The sequence below is a fragment of the Tachyglossus aculeatus genome, chromosome 26 (genome assembly GCF_015852505.1).
Source record: "Tachyglossus aculeatus isolate mTacAcu1 chromosome 26, mTacAcu1.pri, whole genome shotgun sequence".
Lineage (NCBI taxonomy): Eukaryota > Metazoa > Chordata > Mammalia > Monotremata > Tachyglossidae > Tachyglossus > Tachyglossus aculeatus.
Genome location: NC_052091.1, coordinates 11,052,365 through 11,068,665, shown reverse-complemented (window position 1 = coordinate 11,068,665; position 16,301 = coordinate 11,052,365).

Genomic DNA, 16,301 nt, shown 5'->3' with positions numbered 1-16,301 from the left:
TGCATCCAATAATGATCGATTAATCAATCAATCAGTGGCGTTTACTGAGCTGTTACAGTGGTCAGTCAGTCAACTGTATTTTTTCAGTACTTACTGTGTGCACAGCACTGTACTAAGCACTTGGGAGAGTACAGTATAACAATATAACAGACACAATCCCTGCCCACAATGAGTTTACAGTGTGGTGGGGGTCTTGTCTTGCCTTATTCTGTAGCGTCGTCTCCGACCCATAGGGACTCCACGGACTCAACTCTCCCAGAACGCCCCACCTCCATCTGCAGTTGTTCTGGTTGTTCTGTTCTGGATCCTTAGAGTTTTCTTGGTAAAAATCTGGAAGGGGTTTACCATTGCCTTCTTCTGCACAGTAAATGAGTCCTGGAGGGGGAGACAGACATTAATATAAATAAATAAATTATGTATGTGGACATAAGTGCTGTGGGGCTGGGAGGTGGGGATGAATAAAGGGAGCAAGTCAGGGTGATGAAGAAGGGTGTTAAAGAAAAGGAAAAGAGGGCTTAGTCAGGGAAGGCCTCTTGAAGGAGAGGTACCTCTGATAAGGCTCTGAAGGTGGTGGAGGAAACTCATTGTCTGTCAGAGATGAGGAGGGAGGGTTTTCCAGGTCAGAAGCCTGGAACAGACACATTATCTGCCCACAGCGAACTTACATTCTAGAGGGAGAGTACAATCTCGTATAGTCTGAGAACTAGACTATGTATTTGGGAAAGTACAATGCAGCAGAGTTGGTAGATGAAATTTCTGCCTACAAGAAGCTTTCAGTCTACAGAGGGAGATGGACATTAAAGTAGAATAGGGATAGGGGAAGCAGTAATGATGGCATTTATGAAGTGCTTACTAAATGACAAATACTGTGCTAAGCTACTGGTCAAGGCAAGATAACCGGATCAGTCCCACATCCCTGGTCCCTCACGGAGCTCACCATTTCAGAGGCAGGAAGAGCAGGCATCTTCTCCCCATTTTACTGATGAAGTGGATCGGGCAGTCAGCGGAGGTTCTTGAGGAGTGGGGAGATGTGTACTGAATGGTTTTGTTGATAAAAATTGTGTAAGACAAGCTGAATGTTCAGCAGCAACTTGGGTTGGACAGGCAAGAGTCACACTCTTGGGATCCTTGTCACCATTCCAGGTCTACCTGAGGGACAGACTTTGGGAATTTTCTCACCATCCAACCTTCTTCCACGTGGTGCCACCCATCCCTTCCCAACCCTGCCATGGGGCACTTCTTTTTTTTTTGAGGCATTTGTTAAGCTTTTTACTAAGTGCCAGGCACTGTACTAAGAGCTGAGGTAGATACAAGCTAATCAGCTTGGACACAGTCCCTGTACCCAGTGGGGCTCACAGCCCCCATTTTACAGGTGAGGTAATTGAGGCCCAGAGAAGAGTTGTGACTTGGCCAAGGTCACACAGTTGACAAGTGGCGGAGGTGGGTTTAGAACCCAGCTCCTCTGACTCCCCGGCCCATGCTCTTTCCACTAGCCATGCTGTTTCTCCTGAGAAGCCCATGGGAGTGACAATTCAGACTCTCCTGGCAAACTCCAGGCAGCAGATATCAATCAGGCTGCCTCCCTAGCCAATCAGGAGGCCCGTTCACAGCTGCCACATAACGGTAAAACTCCTTGCCTCCAGCTTAAGCTAACGGTTTTAAGTTCTACCACGATGAATGGTAACAACTACACCAGCGGTAGCCAGCTAGTTGGAGAGATATCATTAGGACTATGAAGAAACTTGCCGATTCTGCAAAAGTTTTTCACTCTCCCATCATGCTGGCTCCGGGGAAGAGAGACCACAACCAACTCGGCCTGCCTGATCCAAAGCAGAGGGAGATTTTCCAGTTATCCAGTTAACTGGCTTGGTGTAGACAGCCAAACTGGATATCGTGAGCCAAAAAGTCCTCCCTGGGAATGGAACGATCTGGTTTGGCTGCTGCATTGGGCCCACGAATCAGGTGACTGGCAACCTTCACTTGGCTTTGGGCCAAGCACGCTCAGTCCCTGGCTGGCCTTCCTTCCAAAGTGATTTTCCAGCTCTAATGCCTTTCAGGGTGCATGTGCACCGGGCATATCTAACCCTCTGCACCAACCTGACACTTACATTGGTTTGTTTTATTTTGCATTTATTGAGCACTTACTTTGTGCCAAGCCCTGCCCTAAGTACTGGAGTTGATCCAAGGTATTTAGATTGGATGCAGGTTTTTTAAATGGAATTTGTTAAGCGCTTTCTGTGTGTCCAGCACTGTACTAAGGGTTGGAGTAGATACAAGATAATCAGGTTGGAGATAGTTCACGTTCAACGTGGGGCTCAAAGCCTTAATCCTCATTTCATAGATGAGGTAACAGAGACAAAGAGAAATGAAGTGAATTGCCCAAGGCCACACAGCAGATAAATGGCAGGGCCGGCATTAGAATCCAGGTCCTTCTGACTCCCAGGCCCAGGCTCTTTCCACGAGGCCACACTGCTTCTTGGATTAAGCACTGATTGCAGGTATTCAGTTTGGCCTCAGTTCCTTGATCCACCCAGTGCTTAAAGTCAAAGAGGGAGAGATCTTATCCCCATTTTGTAAATGAGGGCACTGAGGCCCAGAGAGGTTAAGGGACTTGCCCAAGATCACACAGTAGGGAAGTGGCAGAAGTGGGATTAGGATCCGGGTCTCCTGATTCTCAGCCTTGGCTGGACAAGCAGTGGTGATACCTAGGGGTCCAGAATGACCAGCCATGCCCTAGAGGCTGCCCTGGTACCCAGGACATGTATGTTCGCTGACTGACACCATGTTGGGCTTTTCCAAATCCAAGTTCTGTCTTCCATGGCTCCACTTCTGTCAGAATGCAGGGTGGAAGGAGCAGCACAGAACCTGTAGCACTCTCTGGCAGCTGCTGTCAATCAAGGAGGCTCTTAGTCCAATCAGAAAGCACCCAGGATTCCTGTTCTGACCCATATAAGGAGAAGCAGCATGGTTCAGTGGAAAGAACACGGGCTTGGGAGTCAGAGGTCGTGGATTCTAATTCTGGCTCTGTCATTTGTCAAATGTGTGACTTTGGGCAAGTCACTTAATTTCTCTGTGCCTCAGTTACCTCATCTGTAAAATGGGAATTAAGACTGTGAGCCCCATGTGGGACAACCTGATTACCTAGTATCTTCCCCAGCACTTAGAACAGTGCTTGGCACATAGTATGTGCACAACAAATACCATCATTATTATTATTATATATCTTTCATAATAGTAATTATAGTATTTGTTCAGTGCTTACTATGTGCCAAGCACTGTACTAATCACTGGGGTGGATACAAGCAAATTGGGTTAGGCACAGTCTCTGTCCCTCATGGGACTCACAATCTCAATCTCCATTTTATAGATGAGGCTCGCCCCCTCCTACTTCACCTCCCTTCTTTCCTTCTACAGCCCAGCCCGCACCCTCTGCTCCTCTGCCGCTAACCTCCTCACTGTGCCTCGTTCTTGCCTGTCCCACCGTCGACCCCTGGCCCACGTCCTCCCCCTGGCCTGGAATGCCCTCCCTCCACACATCCACCAAGCTAGCTCTCTTCCTCCCTTCAAAGCCCTACTGAGAGTTCACCTCCTCCTGGAGGCCTTCCCAGACTGAGCCCCCTCCTTCCTCTTCCCCTCATCCCCCTCCCCCCATCCCCCCGCCTTACCTCCTTCCCCTCCCCACAGCACCTGCATATATGTACATATGTTTGTACATATTTATTACTCTATTTATTTTACTTGTACATATTTATTCTATTTATTTTATTTTGTTATGTTTTGTTTTGTTGTCTGTCTCCTCCTTCTAGACTGTGAACCCGCTGTTGGGTAGGGACCATCTCTATATGTTGCCAACTTGTACTTCCCAAGCACTTCCCAACACAGTAAGCGCTCAATAAATACGATTGAATGAATGAATGAATAATAATAATAATAATAATAATAATAGCATTTATTAAGTGCTTACTATATGCAAAGAACTGTTCTAAGCACTGGGAAAGTGAAATGACTTGTCCAGGGTCACACAGCAGACAAGCAACACAGTACTACTACTACTACTACTAGTATTGCTACTGCTGCTACTACTATTACTACTACTACTACCCCCCCTCGAGACTGTCTCCTCCTCTTGACTGTAAGCTCTTTGTGGGTGGGAAATGTGCTTATTGTTCTATTGTACCCTCCCAAGTGCTTAGTACAATGCTCTGCAGAGGTAAGTGCTTAATAAATACGATTGAATGAGTGAATGAATGCTACTGCTGCTACTACTACTACTGCCACTACTGCTACAACTGCTACTGCTACTATTACTTCTGTGATTTTGGCGAGAGAAAGTTTGGCCCGTAAACACTTCCCACAGTTGAGAAATGTATTAGTGGCCTCAGTCTCTGCCCAAGGCTGCCAGCTCTGTCCACTGCCCTGCCCACCCCAGAGAAGGTAACGGGCTGAGAAAAATGGGCTGAGGAAAACGGGCCGAGAAAAGCAGGCCGAGAAAACCACCTAGTGTTGTCCTGTTGCAGACCACCCGGCTGCCTCGGGCTCTGAAAAGTTCTGAAAGGCCTTTAATACCCCCTTTTCATCCACCATACGGGCCCCCCAAACCCACCGCGCCCCCTCCCCTCAGTCTCTGACTATCCAAACAGATGGCAAGAGGAGGCTTGTGCCGCCATCAGCTGTTGTTATCTCTAGCTGATGATACGGAGTGTAAATTTTGTTGGCACGACTCCCTTCATCTGTTCTGCCTCTGCATCCCACCAGCTTTAATTACTGTAATTGAGTTATAATGAATGATTGTGCGTTCCCATTGTCTGGAATGTGGCAGGAAGGGTTTTCCCGGCTCCTGGGCTCCTGGCTCCTGGCTCCATCTAGCCAGTGGCTCTCCTCCTTGCTTTGTTTATTCGGTTGAGGGCCATCATCGCTTGAAATGGTGGAGATAAAACACAGCTCCAGAGTTTGTGTTCTTCACTCATCATCCTCCCTTTCCATCTTTTCCCAAGCCCAGAGGCTTCAGACCCTCCCAGCAGAGAACGGGAATGATAGATAAAACCCCAATTTGTCTTATTTTTTTCTGGATTACTTTGCCCCCAGAGAAGAATTGAAGTCCATGGATATGGTCTAGGGAGGTTTATTACTAGATGAAATGATACTAGAAGCAGCGTGGCCTTTTGGATAGAGAGTGGACATGGGAGAGAGAGGACCTGCGTTCTAATCCTGGCACCATCACTTGTCTGCTGTGTAACCTTGAGCCAGTCACTTAACTTCTCTGTCTCTGTTTCCTCATCTGTAAAATGGTGATTAAGTCCTCCTCCCTCTGACTCAGACTGGAAGGCCCATGTGGACTGTGTCCAAACTGATTATCTTGTATCTACCCCAGTGCTTACTATAGTGCTTGGCACACAGTAAGTGCCAAGCACTTACTATGCTTCTCAGAGAAGCAGTGTGGCTCAGTGGAAAGAGCCCGGGCTTAGGAGTCAGAGGTCATGGGTTCTAATCCCGGCTCTGCTACTTGTCAGCTGTGTGACTTTAGGCAAGTCACTTCACTACTCTGTGTCTCAGTTCCCTCATCTGTAAAATGGGGATTAAGTCTGTGAGCCCCACGTGGGACAACCTGATCACCTTGTATCCTCCTCAGCGCTTAGGACAGTGCTTTGTATATAGTAAGCGCTTAACAAATGCCATTATTATTATTATTATTAAGTGCTGGGCAAGTACCAAAATAGAAAAAAAAGGATTATGGCAGAGTACAACAGAGCTGAACTGTACAGTACCAGCTCTCAAATAATTTGCAATATAATGGGGAAGATAGACAAATGGACACAGATGATCGACAGAAGCAGGAGGAAGAGGAAGGGGAAGAGGAGGATGAAAAGCAGAAGGAAGTGAAGGAGAGGAAGAAGAAAGGTTAAAAAGGAGTGGGGGAAGAGGACAGGGGAAAGGAGAGGGAGGAGAAGGAGAGGAAGAAGGGGGAAGAGGAAAGGGAGGAAAAGAAGGAGGAGAGGAAGAAGGGGGAAGGGAGAGGAGAAGAAAGGGAGGAAAGAGGAGAAGGGGAGGATGAGATGGGAATGAAGTGAAGGGGAAAAGCATGAAAGAGGAGAAGAGAGAGAAAAAAGGAAGAGAAGGGGAGGAGGAGAAGGATCAGGAGGGGGAGGAGGAGGAGGAAGAGGAAGAGGAGGAAGAGGAGAAAGAGGAGGAGGAGGGGAAGGAGCAGTGAGTGCTAAGTGGGGCGGGCCCTTTTCCAATCCTCTCAGCTCCCCCTACCTCGATATGAATATTGAAATCAGGGTAACGTCTGATGCTAAGTAGGAAATTCAGAGGAGCAATCAGATGTACTGTGGGGCAGTCGGTTGGTACGATCAGTGAAAGAAACCCTCAACCAGTGGTAACAAATCATCATCATCATCATCATCATCAATCGTATTTATTGAGCACTTACTATGTGCAGAGCACTGTACTAAGCGCTTGGGAAGTACAAATTGGCAACACATAGAGACAGTCCCTACCCAACAGTGGGCTCACAGTCTAAAAGGGGGAGACAGAGAACAAAACCAAACATACTAACAAAATAAAATAAATAGGATAGATATGTACAAGTTAAATAAATAAATAAATAAATAGAGTAATAAATATGAACAAATGACCCCGTGAACCCCTTGAAGATCAGGGACGGGGTCTAATTCCTACCTGGATTTTTTTTTTCCAGTGCTCAGTACAGTGTTGTATATACAGTGGACAGGGATTGTGTCCACCAACTCCAATGTCTTCTCCCAAACGCTTAGTTCAGTGTTCTGCACTAAGCACTCAATAAATAACCATTAAAATAATGCTGCCATTGGATAAATACTACCGGGAAGCAGTGTGGCCTAGTGCAAATAGCACAGGCCAGAGAGGCAGAGGATCTAGTTTCCAATCTTGGCTTTGCCATATGCCTACTGTGTAACCTTGGGCAAGTTACTTAGCTTCTCTGTGCCTCCATTTCCTCATCTGTAAAATGGGGAGGCAATACCTGCTTTCCCTGTTACTTAGGCTGTGAGCCTCATGTGGGACCTGATAATCTTTTATCTACACCAGTGCTGAGTACAGTGCTTGGCCTATAGTAAGCGTTTAACAAATACCATAATTATTACATCAACCCAACCCCACCCTTTGTCCCTGGTATGTTTAACTCCTATCCTCAGCTTTTCTGAACCTCTACTTATTTTCATTTATCTGTTTATTGGTCTATTAAATTATTTATTCACTGACACATCCCAATACATTTGCACTACTTCTTGTTACAGCCCCACTGTTTGACGATAGTTTCTGCTTGTCTGTCCATCCTTTCTATTATTATCATTATTTTCTTAAGTACTTACTGTATGTCAAGCGCCGTAATAAGCGCTGGGATAGTTACCAGTTAATCATGTTGGACAAAGTCCCTGACCCACGTGGGGTTCACAGTTTAAGGAGAGAGAACAGGTATTTAATCCCCATTTTACAGTTGAGGAAACTGAGGAACAGAGAAGCTAGTAGCAGCATGGCCTAGTGGAACAAGCATGGGCCTGGGAGTCAAAGGATCTGGGTTCTAATTCTGGCTCCACCACTTGTCTGTTGAATGATCTTGGGCAAGTCACTTCACTTCTCTGTCCCTCAGTTCCCGGAAGTTTCTCCGGCAGAGGCATGACCTGGGAATCGGTGGGGAGTGAGCGCTCCAGAGGCTGGCTGATGCTCCTTATAGAAAAGAGTCACAGTGGCTGGGGACCCGAGATGAAATAATTTCTTGGAATCAACTGAGCTCACTTTGACCGGCAAATGCTTTTCTGTGATGGAAGTTTTGATTGTAGCTCGTAAAAGTCCACAGAGGCCTCAGCCGCTCCTGCAGCCAGGGCACCATGGCTCTAGCTAATCAGGCTGAAATTGAAAGCTCTCTGTAAGTTGAATGGGACCAAAAATATCCGGTGAGCAGAAACATAGTAGGTGGCAATAAGCAGAAGCTGTTGATTGTTTAGTTTAACTAACTAAAGCCAAAAACTCACTGAGCCCAGATGATCATACATAGAGATGATCACAGAAAAACAGTATGGAACAGTGGATATAGCATGGACCTGGGAGTCAGAAGCACCTGGGTTCAAATTCTGACTCCACCACGTGTCTGCTGTGTGATCCAGGGCAAGTCACTTCATTTCTCTATACCTCAGTTTCCTCATCTGTAAAATGGGGATTAAGCGTGTGAGTCCCATGCAAGGCTTGTAAGCACCCCAGTGGTTAGTACAATGCGTGACACATAGTAAGCACTTAACAAATACCATCATTATTATTATCATGATTATGATTAGGTGATGGGAAGAATTTCCAGTACTCTACCAGTCATGACTACAGGACAGAGAGTCAAGCAGAGACCTACCCATTCCATTCTTAGCTTGGGTAGTGGCTAGTGAGTGGAAGGCAATTTGCTACAAGTCAAAACTCCCCTGTGCTGGGCAGCAGTGCCATGGGAAAGAGTCGAGAGCAGAAACTCGTTTACAGCACGAAAGGAGACGATGGTCAACCACTTCCGTATTTTTACCAAGAAAACTCTATGGATCCGCTATCAGAACAATTGCAGATGAAAGTGGGGCTTTCTGGGAGAGATGTGTCTATGGCGTCACTATGGGTCAGACACGACTCAACAGCATAGGACAGCAGCACAACAAGAAGTGAACCAGGCAGCGTGGAAGCCCGAGGGTGATGCAGGGGTGACGCCTCTGTGCTCTGTGGCGGCCTTGGCCTGGTGCTCACCTGACACTTGGGAGAGTACAAGTGCTTAATACAGTGTTATTCCCAAAGTAAGTGCTCGGTAAATACCACTGATGAAGATAATCAGCATCATCACCATCATCAACACCATTATCATCACCTTCATCATCATCCCTCCTAATTTGAAATGAATCAGGGAAGGCCTCCTGGAGGAGATGTATTTCCCAAAGGGCTTTTACAGACAGGGAGAGCTGTGGTCTGCCAAGTGGGAAGGGAGAGGGAGTACCAGACATTGTAGGAGGGTGTGAGGAAAGGGTCAGTGACCACAGAGACAAAAGCAAGGCAGCAAAGACTTCCTGGAGAAAGTTCTAGCCCCAAGTCTTCTCCTGGCCAGCTGCACTTCATGTCTCTGGGACTCCATTTCTTCAATGGTAAAATGGGCATCAGTCATCTTTTGGCCCTTACTCTGAGTTCACGAGTCCCTCATGGGCCTGGGGACCGTTCCTATCACCTGATTATCTTCTCCTCAGAGAAGGAGCGTGGCCTAGTGGATAGAGCACGGGCCTGGAAGTCAGAAGGACCTGGGTTCTAATGTCAACTCTGCTACTTGTCTGTTGTGTGACCTTGGGCAAGTCACTTTACTTCTCTGGCCCTCAGTTCCCTCATCTTTAAAATGGGAATTAAGACTGTGAGCCCTACTGCGGGACAGGGACTGTGCCCAACCTGATTATCTTGTATCAACCCCACCCTTAGAACAGTGCCTGGCACATAGTAAGTGTTTGACAGATATTGTAGTTATTATTATTATCATCCTTCTGACTTGCCCTCTCTAAAGAGGCAGAGTACTTCAAGGAACCCTGGGCCTACCCTCTCCAAACTCTGAGGCAGTCCTGGTGCCAAGTAAGGGAAAAGAAAGTTGGACAAATGACTTTTTGCAGGTCCAGTATTCACATGCCTCTGTAACACCTGGAAGAAAATGCTGCCTAAGAAATGCCACATGACTCAAGTGTTGCCGGGTAAAGATTCATGGCAGGAAAGAAGAGACAAAATTTCTGCCATCTTATTTAGAAGAAAGAACTGGATTTAGATTTCTTCCCTACCACACTATGTCCATATCTGTAATGTATTCATTTATATTAATGTCTGTCTCCCCCTCTAGACTTGAAGCTTGTTGTGGTCAGGGAATGTGTCTGTTTCTTGTTATATTGTCCTCTCCTGAGTGCTTAGTATAGTACTCTGCACACCATAAGAGCTCAATGAATATGACTGGCTGACTGACTGACTGGCATGATAAGATCACATCTCCTTATTAAGGTCACATCTCCTCCAAGAGGCCTTCCCCGGATTAAGCCCTCATTTCCCTGGCTCCCTCTCCCTTCTGTGTCATCCTTGCACTTGGATCTGTGACCTTTGGCATTTGTTATTCACCATGCCTTCAGCCCTGCAGCTGTTATGTACATATCTTTAAATTCTGTATTAGAAATTATTTATATTCATGTCTCTCTACCCCTCTAATAATTAAAATAAGTGTGTTATTTGTTAAGTGCTTACTATGTGCCAGGCACTGTACTAAATGCTGAGATGGATACAAGCTAATCGGGTTGGACACAGACCCTGGCCCACGTGGGATTCAGAGTTTCAATCTGCATTTTACAGTTGAGGTGATTGAGGCCCAGAGAAGTGAAGTTACTTGCCCAAGGTCACAGAGTAGACAAGTGGCAGAGGCAGAATTAGAACCCACAACCTTCTGACTCTTAGGACAACCTTCTGACTCAGTGTAAGCTCATTGTGGGCTGGGAATGTGTCTGCCAACTTTGTTGTTTTGTACTCTCCCGAATGCTTAATATGGTGCTCTGCACATAGTAAGTGCTCAATAAATACAACTGATTGATCTAGTAATTGAATAAACTAGATGTCAACTCCTTTTATCCTTGGCCTTGTGAGAGCTGGGGCAATTGAATCCTGAGTGATTGACAATTAAGAACCTAGGCAATCAGTGTAGAACACTCACTGAATAATTATGGCATTTATTAAATGTTGACTCTCGTGCTAAGTGCAAGGGCCCATAGAAGATAATTTGTTCACAGTCCCTGTCCCACATGGGACTCACAAGCTATCTTACTGCCATTTCACAGATGAGGAATTGAGGCTTAGAGAAGCCCAGAGCCAGCCAGTAGGCCGGTGGTGAAACAGGAATTTGAACCTGGGTCTACTGACTCCCAGTCCCCGCTTCTGCGTCCTCTCTCTGCCCCTCATCCTCTCTGAGTTATTTCTCCTTGCAGGAAATCTTCTTTGCCTCAGATCTATTCTATGTTCCAACCTGATTGTCTGGGAGGAAAAGCTTCTACGGATCATTTTGGGAAAAGCAGGAAATCCAGTGTCTTCTGGGTGCCTTTTAAGTTCTGATGGCTTTGTTGTTGGTCTAATGGGAGGAGAATAAGAAGAGCTGGGTTTTAATCCCAGTTCTGCTAGATGCTGGCAAAAAATCTCCTGCCTTCTCTCAAAATCTAACCCTTCCACCTGTGCATCAGACCCCATTCCTTCATACCTTACCAAAACACTTGCCTCCTCTCTTCTTCCCTCCCTAACAACTATCTTCAACTATTTGCCCTCCAATGGCTTCTTCCCCGCTGCTTTCAAACATGTCCATTCTCCCCATCCTAAAAAAACCTTCCTTATACACCATAGCTCCCTCCAGTGCTCAGTAACACCACTGATAGATTGATTATGAGAGCCCATCTTGAGATTCTGTTCCCTAACTCTACCTCTAGACATCTCGAAGTTCTCCTCAACATCTCCACATCTTGCATATTGGCATTCCGCTCCTGCTGTTCCCTAGCTTGCTCTCTTCATTCCTAGGGGCAGTGGGAGAACACTGGGAATCAATCAATCGATTGATCTATCAATCAGTCATATTTATTGAGCACTTACAGTGTGCAGTGCACCATACTAAGAGCTTGGAAGAGTAGGATATAACAGAGTTGGTTATATCAACTCTTCCAATGAGCTTACAGGTTAGAAGGGGAGATGGACATTAATATATACAAATAAATTACAGCTATGTACCTAAGTACATATATGTGCAAATCTACAGCTCCAGCCTTGACTTCTCCCCTTCCCTTCTTTAAAAAAAAATTATGGTATTTGATAAGCACTTTTTATGTGCCAGGCACTGTACTAAGCACTGAGGTAGATCTCCAGCTCTCAGGATATATCTACCTGGATGTCCTGCAGACACCTCAAACTAAATGTGTCCAGAACTGAACTCCTTATCTTCCCATCCAAACCCTTTCTCCACTGTAGACAACACCTCTATCCTCCCTAGCTCAAAAACACTTATCCTTGATGATGTCCTCGACTCATAATAATAATAATAATTATGACATTTGTTAAGTGCTTTCTATGTGCCAGGCACTGTACTAAGTGCTAGGGTGGATACAGGCAAATCGGGTTGGACACAGTCCATGTCCCATGTGGGACTCACAGTCTCAAAACCCATTTTCCAGATGAGGTAACAGAGGCCCAGAGAAGGGAAGTGACTTGCCCAAAATCAAATGGCAGACAAGCGGTGGAGCCGAGATTATGTGATTGGTAGTCATAGAGTTTATTACGCAGTTACATTGCAGTGGAAACTATCGATGGAATTTATTGAGTGCTTACTGTGTTCAGAGTCCTGTAGTAAGCGCACAGGAGAGTACAGTACAGCAGAGTTGGTGGACATATTATCTGCCCATAATGAGCTTAGAGTCTATAAGACAAGCTTATATCTACAGGGTTCTCTACTAAGTGCTTGGGAAGAGTACATAGGTGGGAATTATACAGGAACCCTTCTCTCCAGGGTCTTGGGGCTCAATTCAGGTCACATAGACAAAAGAAAAGAGATGGAGTCACTGCAGGCGAACTTCTGAAAACCCTGTCCACTTCCTCTCCCTTTTTTTTAATGGCATTTGTTAAACACTTCCTATGTCCCAGACACTGTTCTAAGTGCTGGAGTAGAAACAAAGTAACCAGGTTGAACAAAGTCCCTATTCCATATGAGGCTCACACTCTTAATCCCTACTTTACAGATGAGGGAACTGAGGCCCAGAGAAGTGAGTGACTTGCCCAGGGTCACACGGCAGACAAGTGGCAGAGCCGGGACGAGAACCCAGATTGTTTTGACTCCCAGGCCACTAGGCCCCACTGCTTCTCTTATTATTAATACTACTACTATTATTATAATTCTTCAGCGATAACTACACTGTTCTAAGTGCTGGGATAGATATGAGTTAATCAGGTTGGACATAGTCCCTGTCCCACATGGGGCTCACAGTCTTAATCCCCACTGACAGCCAGAACGAGTTTTTAAAGCTCTCCATAGGTGGCTATTTCACAGTCTCTCCTCCTAGCCCGTTCACTGCTCACTCCCAGATTTCAACAATACCTTTGTTATAAACTCACACAGAGAATCTGTGCCACCCCCTCGGTATTATTAGAACTCATTTGCATACCCTCTGTCATCTTCTTTCAGGGATAATTGTCCTTTCGAGGCTGTGGGGAGGGGTGAGAGGGCAGGTGGTGTTCGCTCTTGTTTATCAACTCATTCAGGCTTGTTTGGAATGGCAAACCTTCAGCGGTCTGTGCCCCAGCCTGTAGCAATATTAAGACATGCCTGGCGCTTTGCTTCTGGTACACGAGCCTCCCTAGTCTCCAACTGCCAGCTGCCATGCCAGGGGCACAGTCATTCCTGGAGAGGAGCAAAGCATGCTGGGTGCCCCCTTGGGTTTAGCTGGCTCGTGGCGTCCCGCCCTCCACCACTAGCTCTTGGGGCTATGTGCTCCTGAGAGATGTTCCCTACAAATTCCCTCCATCGGTTTCACTCAGAGGTGGAGAGGCCTACTGGAAAGAGCAGGGGCCTGGGACTCCAATTCCAGCTTTGCCACTTGCCCGCTGTCTGACTTGGGACAAGTCACTTCACTTCTCCGGACCTCAGTTTCCTCATCAGTAAAGTAGGGATTTGGTTTTTTTGACCTTTGTTGAGCACTTACTATGTCAGTCAGTCAGTCATATTTATTGAGCACTTTCTGTGTGCCAAGTACTGTAGTGAGTGCTCGGGAGAGTACGAAGCAGCAATAAACAGGCACATTCCCTGCCCTCTATGTGCCAGACCCTGCATTAAGCGCTGAGGTAGATACAAGCTAATCAGGTTGGACATGGTCCCTGTCCCACATGGGCTCACCGTCTTAATCCCCATTTTACAGATGAGGGAACTGAAGCACAGGGAAGTGAAGTGACCGGCCCAAGGTCCCGCAGCAGACAAGTGGTAGAGCCAGGATTAGAACCCAGGCCCTCCTGACTCCCAGGCCCATGCTCTATCCACTATGCCATGCTGCTTAATAACTTTCCTTCCACCTACTCAGGCTGTGAGCCCCATATGAGACAGGGACAGTGTCCAACCTGAATATCTTGGCTCTACCCCAGTGTCAAGTACAGCGCTTGGCACATAGTGAGAGTTTTAGAAATATCATTAATATTATCATTAACAATAATAATCATCCAGCAGGCAAGTGGCAGAGCTGGGATTAGAACCGAGGTCTCCCCATCTCACCTTCCACTAGGCCACTTTTTCTTTGCTACAATTCTCTTAGTCCTTCAGTAACCTAGGGGGATTGTCCCCTATGGGCAAGAACACCATCCTGAGAATTGAGGGGCTTTCCAAGGAAGAGAAGGAGAAGTCCCAGTTCATGTCTTCAGTCAGTCAATCCAATTTATTGAGTGCTGTGTGCAGAACACTGTACTAAGAGCTGTGGAGGGTATACTACAACAATAAACAGATACAATCCCTGCCTGCAGTGAGCTTACAGTCTAGAGGGGGAAACAGATGTTAATAGAAACAAATGAATTACTTGGACGTAAATTCTATGGGGCTGGGGGTGAAGGTGAATAAAGGTAGCAAGTTAGGGCAGAAGAGGAAAGGAGGGCTTAGTCAGGGAAGGCCTCTTGAGGTAGGATGGGGCAAGTTGACTGAGTGTTTTCAAGCCGATGGTAAGGAGTTTCTGTTTGATGCGGAGGTGGCTGGGCAACCACTGGAGGTTCTTGAGGAGTGGAGAGATACGGACTGAACTTTTTTCTTGATAAATGATCCATGCATCAGAGTGAAATATGGACTGGAGTGGGGAGAGACAGGAGGCAGGGAGGTCAGCAGGCAGGTCAGCAGGGAGGCTGATGGGGTAACAAAGGCAGGATAGGATCAGCGCTTGGATTAATATGGCAACAGTATCGATGGAGAGGAAAGGGCAGATTTTAGCAATGCTGTGAAAGTAGAGCTGACAGGATTTGGTAACAGATTGAATATGAGGATGGGATGAGAGAGATGTGTCAGGAAGCAGCATGGTGTAGTGGATAGAGCATGGGCCTGGGCGTTAGAAGGTCACGAGTTCTAATCTCAGCTCTGCCATTTGTCTGCTGTGTGATTTTGGGCAAGTCACTTCCCTTCTCTGGGCCTCAGTTACCTCATCTGAGGACCAGAGTGGTTAAGCAACTTGCCCAAGGTCACACAGCAGGCCAGTGGTGGAGCCAAAATTAGAACCCAGGACCGGGCTCTTTCCACTAGGCCACGCTGCTTTGAAGATTGTTTGATCTGTTCCACTAAACACTTAGAGGTGATGTCCTGTGATGGCTAGAGGTTCCCCTGGCTGGGCTCTGGGAACAAGCCAACTGGATTGTAACGTCACCGAAGAAAGACTGGAATGGCAGCGACATCAAACGAGGGACCTCCGCATCTCTCTCAGACAAAAAGCTGACTCCTTTCTTGGGCTAAATTGCTAAGAGAACATCGCGGGCTCTTCAATGTGGCAGCAAATTTCATGAGCGAGTTGGAAAATATGAACCACAAGGTAGTCTAGGCCTATACATGCCCAGGATCTGTTAAATCCAGAATGGAACAAAGATGGAGGAAAGAAAAACAAAAAACAAATGTTCCAAAGACAACCTCCCTCATTTTCAACACGTTAAAAAGACTGGGAAAATTCTTCTGTTTCTGTGGGCCCGTCTTCTTTCTCTTTTTTTTTTTTTAAAAGAAACCAAAACCAAACAAGACAAAACAAAACAACAAAACAAGTGCTCTCCAGTCTCGTCATGTGTCCAGGGAAACTGGATGATTGCAGCCTCGAAGATTCAAGAACCCTTCCTTGTCTCTGGGCCGATGCTATTTGTTTGCTGGCAAGACGTATGTATTTAATGAACTGTTTTGTATGCTTAGATGGGCCCTGAGAAAATGAACGGGAAACCATTGTTATCTCCCCATCCTCTGGAGCCTCTCTTCATAAGAATTACCTGCTACCCAGCAATCCCCACTCAGCCAATGGAGGGAGGGTGGTTGAATGGCAGGTCTCAGCCGCTCATTGTTGCTGCAGAAATGTTTAGGAATCAGCCATTTAATGAGAACAAAAGAAATTAATTGGTGGTTTAGGCCTAATGAGACTGCTGTGCAAATTAACAGTCCTCATCAGCAGAAACAAACAGAGTCCTTAAATGAATTGCTGGAGAGCATTACACTGAGTAAGCTTTTGCTGGAATGATAAATAGGAGGTCAGAAGAGACCATCTGGGCTT